Source organism: Petromyzon marinus, unplaced genomic scaffold (assembly GCF_048934315.1).
Source record: "Petromyzon marinus isolate PM22_M1 ecotype Great Lakes invasive population unplaced genomic scaffold, UKy_Petmar_22M1.pri1.0 PM_Scaffold_14, whole genome shotgun sequence".
Lineage (NCBI taxonomy): Eukaryota > Metazoa > Chordata > Hyperoartia > Petromyzontiformes > Petromyzontidae > Petromyzon > Petromyzon marinus.
In genome coordinates this window covers 505,217-516,131 of record NW_027423102.1, presented here as the reverse complement: position 1 = coordinate 516,131, position 10,915 = coordinate 505,217, and positions in this window count along the sequence as shown.

Genomic DNA, 10,915 nt, shown 5'->3' with positions numbered 1-10,915 from the left:
CCGACTTCATCATTTCTTGCTGTGGTTGTCCCACCTGATGAAGATCGCTTGTGTTTTGTCCCACCTGATGAAGATCGCTTGTGTTGCGATCAAAACGTCGCGATTTGTTTTATTTTATTTCTACCTATGTGACTTTACCGAAAGAACCAAAGAGTATGGATCCCTGCAGTCACGAAAACTTCAAATCTACATTTAACACCCATACCCTCTAAAGAACTAACCCTCAAGACACCTAACCCTTAAAACACCTATACCCCTAAAACGCTAACCCTCTAAACACATAACACTCTAAGCCCCTAACCCTCTAAACCCATAATAAATATATTTTCGGGTTAGATCGTGTAAATATAAATGTGTCGTTAAACCAGACACCACCCGACACAGCCAATTAGTAAAGTTTGTCATGACAATAAAAAAGTGCCATTAAGTGTTGGAGAGAAATCCAAAACACCTTTAGTATGGATAATATTAGTTGTCAAAGTCTTGGTGTTAAACCCTCTAAACTCCCAAATCCCAAAACCCATAACCCTCTAAACCGCTAAACCCCATTACCCTATAAACCCCTAACCCTCAAAACCCCCATACCTCTAAACCCCTAAACACATACAATTATAACCTCCTAAACTCCTAACCATCTAAACCATTCAACATCTAACAATCGAAACCCATACATCTCTAAACACCTATCTCTCTAAGCCCCCAACCCTCTTTACCCCAAAATCTTCTAAACTCTAACATTCTAAACACCTAATCCTCTAAACGACCTTACCCTTAAAACCCTAACTGTCTAAAAACCTCTCCCTCGAAAACCCCACCCATAAACCCCCAAAACTCTAACTGTCTAAACACCAAACCCTCTAAACTCCGCAACCCCTAAAACCGTAACCCTCTCGGCACCTAACCTGCTAAACCCCTCACCCTCTAAACTCCTACACCACTAATAGCCCAATCCTCTAAACACCTAACACTATAAAGCCCTTTAACCTTAAAACCCTAACCCTCTAAACCCCTAACCCTTGAATCCCCTCAAGCGCTAACACTCTCAACCCCTAAACCCTCGAAGTCTATAAACCACGAAACCCCTTATCCCCGAAACACCCCGAAACTTCTAAGCTCCTAACCCTCTAAACCACTTAACCTATAACAATCGAAACCCATAAACCCATTAAACAGCTACTTCTCGAAACCCATAACACTCTAAACCCCTTTATCCTTAAAACCTTCACCCTCTAACCCCCTAAACCTCTAAACCCCTAAACCCATAACCCTGTAAACCTCTAAACGGCTCAACTTATAATCCTCTAAATCCCAAACCCTCTAAACGCCTTTACCCATTAAATCAAATCCTTTCTAAACTCCTCACCCTTTGAAACCAGAACCCAAATACCCTGAAACCCCAAACCCCCTAACACTCTAAACCCCTTTACCGTTAAAATCCGAATTCTCAAATGCCCTAGATCTCTGCACCCCTAACCCTCTAAACACCAACCCTCTCAACCCCTAACCCTTAAAATCCTTAACCCCTAAAACGCTCAACCCCTAAACACCATAACCCTAGAAACCCCCAAAACATCGAAGACGCTTATCCCCTAAAAAACCCCAAAACCTCTAAACCCTTAACACGTAACCTTATAAACTCCAAGCCCTCTAAACCACTAACTCTTTAACAATCGAAACCCATAAACCGTCTAAACCTCAGGACACCAAACTCCTTACAATTATAACCCTATAAACCCATAACCTTCTAAACTGTACCCCTCTAAAACCCTAACCCTCTAAGCTAATCACCTTCTAAACCGCTAAACCTTTAAAACATTTTACCCTTAAAACCCTCAGCCTCTAAACCCCTAAACCTCTAAACCACACACCCTCTAAATACCTAACCCTCTAAACCCCTAAACCCATCACCCTGTAAACCTCTAAACCCTTAACTTATAATCCTCTAAATCCCTAACCCTTTAAACCGATTTACCCATAAAACCCTATCCATCTAAACTCCTCACCTTTTGAAACCATAACCCAAATACAACAAAAAATCCCAAACCCCCTAACACTCTATACCCCTTTACTGTTAAAACCATAATTCTATAAACCCCTAGATCTCTCCACCCCTAATCCTTTAAACACGTAACCCTCAAAACCCTTAACCCTTTGTGTGGAGTGTGGTGTGTGGTGGTTGTCACGGGGTAGGTGGGTGCAGGGTGTGTGTGGAGTGTGGTGGGTGGTGGGTGTCACGGAGTGGGTGGGTGCAGGGGGTGTGTGGAGTGTGGTGGCTGGTGGGTGTCACGGGGTGGGTGCAGGGTGTGTGTGGAGTGTGGTTGGTGTCACAGGGTGAGTGGGTGCAGGGTGTGTGGAGTGTGGTGGGTGGTGCGTGTCACGGGGTGGGTGGGTGCAGGGTATGTGGTGGGTGATGGGTGTCACGGGGTGGGTGGGTGCAGGGTGTGTGTGGAGTGTGGTGGGTGGTGGGTGTCATGGGGTGGGTGGGTACAGGGTGTGTGGTGGGCGATGGGTGCCACGGGGTGGGTGGTTGCAGGGTGTGTGGTGAGTGGTGGGTGTCATGGGGTGGGTGAGTGCAGGGTGTGTGGAGTGTGTTGGGTGTCACAGGGTGGGTGGGTGCAGGGTGTTTGGAGTGTGGTGTGTGGTGGGTGTCACGGCGTGGGTGGGTACAGGGTGTGTGGAGTGTGGTGGGTGTCACGGGGTGGGTGGGTGCAGGGTGTGTGGTGGGTGATGGGTGTCACGGGGTGGGTGGGTGCAGGGTGTGTGTGGAATGTGGTGGATGGTGGGTGTCACGGGGTGGATGGGTGCAGGGTGTGAGTGGTGTGTGATGGGTGGTTGGTGCCACGGGGTGGGTGGGTGCAGGGTGTGTGTGTGGAGTGTGGTGGGTGGCGGGTGTCACGGGGTGGGTGGGTGCAGGGTGTGTGGTGTGTGGAGTGTGGTGGGTGTCACGGGGTGGGTGGGTGCAGGGTGTGTGGAGTGTGGTGTGTGGTGGGTGTCACGGCGTGGGTGGGTGCAGGGTGTGTGCAGTGTGGTGGGTGTCACGGGGTGGGTGGGTGCAGGGTGTGTGGTGGGTGATGGGTGTCACGGGGTGGGTGGGTGCAGGGTGTGTGTGGAATGTGGTGGATGATGGGTTTCACGGGGTGGATGGGTGCAGGGTGTGTGTGGTGTGTGATGGGTGGTTGGTGCCACGGGGTGGGTGGGTGCAGGGTGTGTGTGTGGAGTGTGGTGGGTGGCGGGTGTCACGGGGTGGGTGGGTGCAGGGTGTGTGTGTGGAGTGTGGTGGATGGTGGGTGTCACGGGGTGGGTGGGTGCAGGGTGTGTGCGGAGTGTGGTGGGTGGTGGGCGTCACAGTGTGGGTAGGTGCAGGGTGTGTGTGGAGTGTGGCGGGTGTCATGGGGTGGGTGGGTGCAGGGTGTGTGTGTGGAGTGTGGTGGATGGTGGGTGTCACGGGGTGGGTGGGTGCAAGGTGTGTGTGGAGTGTGGTGGGTGTCACGGGGTGGGTGGGTACAGGGTGTGTGTGGTAGGTGTGGTGATAGTGGTCATGGATCAGACCGATCAACGACCACCACCATCTCTACTGTGCGGTGGACCGGCCACCACACAGCAGCACGCGTCGGAGGAGTGAGCGGATGACTCTCCCCATGCGGGCCAGGCCCCCTGGCTTCCTCTTCTCCTGCATCACCATCACTTGATCCTCTTTCCTTGTTTTCTCCTTCTCCTCCACCACCATCTCTTCCACAACGATCTCCTCCACCAGGGTGTCCTCCTCCTGCACCACCAGCTCCTCCACCAGAGTCTCCTCCTCTGGCAAAACCAGCTCCTCCACTAAGGTCTCCTCCTGCAAAACCAGCTCCTCCACCAAGGTCTCCTCCTCCTGCAAAACCAGCTCCTCCACCAAGGTCTCCTCCTCCTGCACCACCAGCTCCTCCACCAGAGTCTCCTCCTCCTGCACCACCAGCTCCTCCACCAAGGCCTCCTCCTCCTGCAAAACCAGCTCCTCAACCAAGGTCTCCTCCTCCTGCACCACCAGCTCTTCCACCAGAGTCTCCTCCTCTTGCACCACCAGCTCCTCCACCAGGGTCTCTTCCTCCTGCAACATCAGCTCCTCCACCTGGGTTTCCTCTTCCTCCACAACCTTCAGCCTCCAATCAGAGGCCCAGGCGAGCAAAGAGAATGGGGGCAGCGCCGGCTCCGCTCTGTGAAGATATGCGCACGACATTGTTCCAACTTACTGCTACAGCAGAGATCGCAGCCATCCCCTCCCCCACCATCGGGGGGGAGGGGGGGAGCTGGCGATGTCGCAGTGGATGAAGGTTTACCTACATGGCAAAGATATGGCCACTTCATTATTTGTCCTCACCCAGAAAGCAATTCTAAAAATACATCCGTATATAACCGAATGTACAGGTGAGATTTGAACTCTCCATGTGTTAGTTTGTGGGCGGCAGGGCTGGAACTCACAGCCAAAGAGGGACCTGGGTTTGATGCCCATACTTGGGCCACTTTCTCCATGTGGGAGTTGTGACTTGCCCTGGGCCCCACACCTCTCTATGGACTGCCTTGAAAATTGGTCAGCAGAATGTGGGTTACCGTCGTTCAGCAGCTCCAAAGCACTGGACACGGCCAGGAGTAGCAGTGGTGGTGGCATTGCTGGTGGTGCTGGTGGCCGCGGTCTGGAGCCAGCTGTGATCCAGCGCCTGCACTGGCGTCATACGAGAATCCGGAACCCATCTGTTGAGAGACGCGTGGGAGACACACGCGCCACACGTAGTGAGAGAAGCGTGGTGAGAGCATTGAAGTTGCTTCCCTTCTCCTACAAGGTCAGGAATGCACGGCAGCAGCGGAAGCAGCAGGAACAGTGGCAATCCTCTGATGCCCAGTAGACTAAAAATGCCCCGAGCATCGCATTGGCCAGCAGCATCTTGCACGGACCTCCCCATCCTCCACAGAGGGCGATCTTGACACCGGTGGTACTGCACATCGGCAGTCCCACTCAGCTCCACATTTTCCTGGCGATCGGTGGAGAGTGATCGCCGATCAATTGGAGGGGGGGGGATCCTCATTGGGAGGGGGTGGTGGGTGTGTCTTACCGCAGACAGAAGCTGACGAATTCCACAAACGCCGGGTTGTGGCTTTTGAGCACACTTTCAAGTGGGAAGCTCCCCGGTACCCTTTTCTTGCCTGGGCACAACATCTTCCCTTGACGGTCTGCGGGAGCCATGCACAGCGGGACAGATGCAGTCACCAACCACCACGTCACCTACTTACCCACTTACCGACCCATCCATCAACCTACTCACCCACCCACCCACTCTTCCACCTACACAATCACTCACTCACTTACCCACCTACCCAATCACCGAACCACCCCCCCCACTCACCCGCCCACCCGCTTACCCACTGACCAATTCGCCCACTTACCCTACAACCTACTTGCCCACACACCGACTTACCCACCCACTCACCAAAGGAATTTAAAATAAAAAGAGGCCATTCCCCCCCCCCTCCCACCAAAAAAATAACAACAGCCGCAGGCCTCTTCTTAAAACTGAATCCGGTCCGTCACTCGCACCACCCTTTAACTCACCAAAAAACTGCCTTCTGTCGGGAGCTGAATTCACCATGTATCGTGGAGGCATTCCCAGAATCTGCACATGGTTGAGACAAAGACAAAGGTCACCCGTGTATCCTCGGCTGACTGTAGGGGCAAGTGATGTTAGTATAGCGTAACAACAGCAGCAGCGCTTGTTGAGGGCAAGCATTATGGCACACAGAGACAGGGGGTGGTGGGCCACATTGACCCAGGTATTTTACACACTGCACTAGGTACTCATTTAAGGCTGAGTCTAACTAAGGGAGGCCCAGGACCGGTTCAGATAATCATCACTAGTGTGGGCCATGAGCGCAGCATGCTAACCGCTACACTACTGCTCCCCTCACACGTACAAGATGGACACGTGTACACTCATACACAACATACGACGGCCGCTATTCGCCAGATCACTAAGTGGCCACCTCCCCTCCTGCCACCCCCAAAACCCACGACTCCAAGGAAAGAGAGGGGCATCACGAGCGGATGGACGCCCAGTGGGAAATACCTCAATGCAGCGCGGGAGGTAATCTTTGTCACTGTCGGACTGAAATAATTGCCTGCCCGTCGCCAACTCCGCCACCGTGCAACCCAGCGCCCACATGTCTACGCCACAGGTCAAGCTGTAGCCCAAGTGCAGCTCCGGAGCCGAGTATTCCAGAGTCCCACCAACATTCATAGCTGCACACCAATCACAAGAACAACACATATATGTGTTTGTGTACTCACTGTTTCTTAAACAGCATCTTCATCACACACATGAACAGTCACATGTACAGACACGCAGATACTCACACATATACACAATCAGACAAACACCCACACGCAGACGCTCACACCCAGGAGAGGTCACTCACGTTGACTTTCCACAAAAAAGCTCGTGCCAAAGTCCGTGACCCTCACAGTGCCGGTCACGGTGTCCTTGATGAGAACATTTTCCTGCAGGAGAAGGGGCAGAATGAATTCAAATGCAGAGGTTATGCCGATAACATTCAGCCAGCAGTGGAACGATCACGTACCACCACCTACGCTAAACAGGGGAACTAGACGAGGCGTAGTGCCGTCAACGAGCGTCAGTCAAGTGCAACATTTGATGTTTGTTGACAGCTATTACTGGGGGTTGCCCCTTTCAATTGCATCTAGAAAAGAGATTTGATTTGAGGCTCATGTTCAAAGCACTCTAAGGGACCATCGAAGTAAAGGAGGGCAGCTCTATTGACAACTGATCATGGTTCCTCTGACAGGAGAGTGCATTGAGCTCACAGCTGCAAGAGTGCCCTTTAACGGGTTACGGACCAAAAGCTACACATGAGAGCTCGCGTATTCCATGACGCTATCCACCGCGCGTTTGTCTTCGGAAGTTTTCCATTCGCAGTGTGGAAGCCGACAACGGGCAGCTGTCAGGTCAAAATACACGTTTGGCACACTTAGGAAATAGTCTTTATTTGCTCCAGCTTCTGTCTCCGAAGGACTGGGGCAACGCTGTGATCAACGTTGCCGGTTTTGTCTATGGTGAGTCCCCAATACCGACACGACTCTACACTACAGTTTAATTCATACCGCATTATCTTCACCAGGGGTACAATGACCCTGCCTCCTTCCAGTTAGATGGAAACAGCGAACGCATAGACCTTGTGACTAATGTGGCCGGTTTTCTCCGTGGAACGATTCCCTACTAACAATACGCCTCTGCAACAAAATCATACTGAATGCTGTGTCCACTCACTGGCTTGATGTCCGCGTGAACTATGTTCCTGGAAGAGATGTGGGACAGGAACATGAGGATTCCCCTGGTATAACTTTTCACCATTTCCATGTCCAACCGGAACCCCGATTCTCTCATCACATCATAAAGGCTCTCCCTGTGAGAGAGACAAAAGCAGAAACAACACCAACACAGTGTCAGTGTCATCTCCTTAAATGCTGTGCTGATTCTGCTAACAACAATCTTAATATTGTTCGTGCATGTTCACGACCAATATTCAGAGTAATAGTTCAGTGTAGGTTCAGGTCGTTGGTTTGTCGATGAACCAAATTAGTTGGCTCATTTGCCCACTTGACAACTTGATTTCATTGGCATTTTTGCCAGGTGGTAGAGGGTTATCCATGGGGAGAAGATAACAACTCCGCCTGGTAAGGTCGTGGGGTTTGATTCCGAACCTGACGCATGTACATTTGGAGTTTGCATGTTCTCCCTGTGATCATGTGGATTATTCTGTAGGTCCTCTGGTTTTCCCCTCCACATTTCGAATCGACATGCATTCATAGTATTTGGCTGCTATACATTTCCACGTGATAAGTTACTTTGTTAAGCTATCATTTGTGGGCAGGTCGCTTACAAAAAAATAACTAATAGGTCAGTGGACTTTCCCACGAAAACAAAAAAGTTTGTTTAGTTAATCAGTTAACCACGCTATTAGCGGAAGGAGGGGGAGATGGAACACGCGGTACATACTTCAACAGCTCCAGGACAAGGCAGTGGTGTCCCCTGAAATCAAAGCTGTTTAGGACTTTGATGACGTTGTAATCTTCATTGCTGTCCTCACTCTGAAGTTCCAGAGCTATCTGGAGCTCCATCCTCTGCAATGTTTCTTCCTTGGAGCTGCGCAGAGGAAGTCCACAAATTAATAACTTACACTTGCTTAAGGGACACCCAGAGGCAAATGCTATTCAGAATTAATAATTAAATATACTTTCACCAGGTCTAATGGCATTGTGAGCTAGAGTAGCGTTCTCGACTCTCATTGGTACCATACGGGGCGCAGGAGCTGGCGTAGGGTACCCAATAGGATTTGAAGGTGAAGAGCCATTCAAATCGGATTGGTCATTCGGGAAAACTAAATGCAAACGCCCGTTAAAACAACGCGTTTTCGTTATAACGTGGTTCTTCAACACTTTTTACACAATGCAGAATGTGTCCGTTGTAACAAGAAACGCGACCATTACAACATGGAACACGCACATTCTAACAAGATACGCACCCATTATAACACGGAATAAGCCCATCATAACGTGGTTTGTGAGTAGTCGACAACAAAATACTTTTTTGAGCTGCACTGTTGAGCGGTATGATACAGTACTCGGAATGATAAAAGTAACGTGACAGCATAGCCTCATTATGAGACCTCCTTTGCCAGTAACAAGATATAGTAATAGGTTTTACCCTTTTAACTGGCACAAAAACTGACACCTTTATTCAAGGCATCATGTTTGCAATAACCACAACACAAGCAGTCAAAATGCAAACAAAAGAGACTACTATGATAATAATATGCACTGTCCTTGAATTTTATTGGTCCACACCCGAGACGGCTTTTCTTAGAGCCTAGTCTCCACTCTTCTGGTCCAACACCAGTGGAGACTAAGCTCTAAGAAAAGCCGTCTCGGGTGTGTTGAGCTCTGTCGTCCCGACAGGTCTGTAACTTTCACCTGAAGACGGCCGCTTGCGTTGTGGCCGAAACGTCGTGAGAATTTTATCGTATTATTTTATTATTTTATTCTCATTCTACGTGACATTACCGAAAGAACCAAAGAAGGTGTCAGTTTTTGTGCCAGTTAAAAGGGTAAAACCTATTACTATAGCATAGCCTCAGTTATTGGTCTCATCATCTCACAGTGTATGCATACATTGCATCTCGCCAAACTTTATTGTTACATTATTTATGGAGAGATTCTTTTCGCTCAATGCTTTTTCGCTTAACGCGGAACTTTTCATGAATGTATCTACAGCATTAAATGATGACTTACTGTAATGTGGAGGTAATCTTGTAGCAATGGGATGTTTTGGCTGATACCAGTTCACACTGTGTGTGTATGTATTTTAAGCTTTAGAGACGAAAAACCAGAGTACCTAGAAGGAACCGATGCAGAACAGGGGTAGAAGGTACACACTCCACACACGATGGTGCCCGAGTCAGGAGCCGAACCAAGTCCCCCCTTCTCGCTGTGAAGCATGAGTGTCACCACCGCATTGCACGGCAATGGACTTAACAACGTCGGCCTCGTGATGGCACGTCTCTGAAGTCTTACCTCGACGGTGACACCAGGATCTTTACAGCTACCAGGGTGTTCCTCTTGTGGTCAAGGCACTGGATCACCTGGCCTTGACCTCCTTCCCCAATCATCTTGAGCACCTCATAGCGGTAGTGGAGGTGATCATGTCGGAACTGAACAAAAGGTACAATCATTTAAACTGACTATTGTTAAAATCACAACGTTTAATAAGTGCGAATGTAATTTTAACAAAAAAATTTGCTTGGAATTATGAAGTTATTTTTAACCATAATTTGGAATGCTCAGATGTCTGCTGGCTGAGTCACCCTTAAAAAGAGCTTCTGAGCTCAATGGGCTTTACTCGGGAAATAAACTTCTGATTCAGATGTGTGCGGGTGAGTGCATTGGTGAGTGGGCGAGTGGGTCGGTGAGTGATTGAGTGGGTGAATGAGTGAGTGAGTCAGCAAGTGAGTGCGTCTGGGGGTGGGTGAGTAAGTGTGTGAGTGGGTGTAATTGTCGAATGCTTTGATACTGTCTGCTGGCGAAGATTCCCTTGAAAAATTGCTTCTTATCTAAAAGGGCTTTACTCGGGATTAAACATTCTGATTTTGAAGCGCGTTGGTGTGTGCCCTGGTTGGTAATTCAGGTGCAATAATAAGAAGCCACAAACCCCGCTATCTCTGGGCCCTGTGACCGCCCCCAAGGCTGTAGTTTTGTGGTGAGCCTCACCAGAATGTAATTACGTTCGTCGTCATCATATCCATGCCTGTTGCATCCCTTGGGTTTGTTGTCGAGCGCAAAGTACCACACTTCTTGCATGGCTGTGAGCTCCAGCTTTTCGCGGTCGGTCAAGTGAGGGCCAAAGTGAGCCAGGATTTCTGTAGGCACGAGGAGAATAACAACAACAGGTGTGTGAACCAAACTTTTGTGCAATTTATAGGGTAAATATTTCAGGATTGGGATGTTTTTGCCAATCCCAGCTATGTATGTTGAAATTCTTTTGCACCGCATGTAGCCAATGGTGCTAATCAACAGTGTGGGGGAAGGTTAATAAACTAACCACGCAAATAGGTTCCACACATCTGTTAGAACCATTAACAGACTGCGAGACAAGAAGGCTCACATGTTCGAGTCACTCACCTTTCTGAAGAGATGCCGCGACAACAAGATAATACCGACCACATTTAAACTCACATCTGCTTCTGTCACTTAACCCAACTCTAAACGGATCTTATTCAGAGCTAGCCTTTCTCTAATCTCAGAGAGGATAAGACTACTCCGGCTTGAACTTGATAATTTAGACAAATGTCTCCTACAATCACACTTAACATTAAC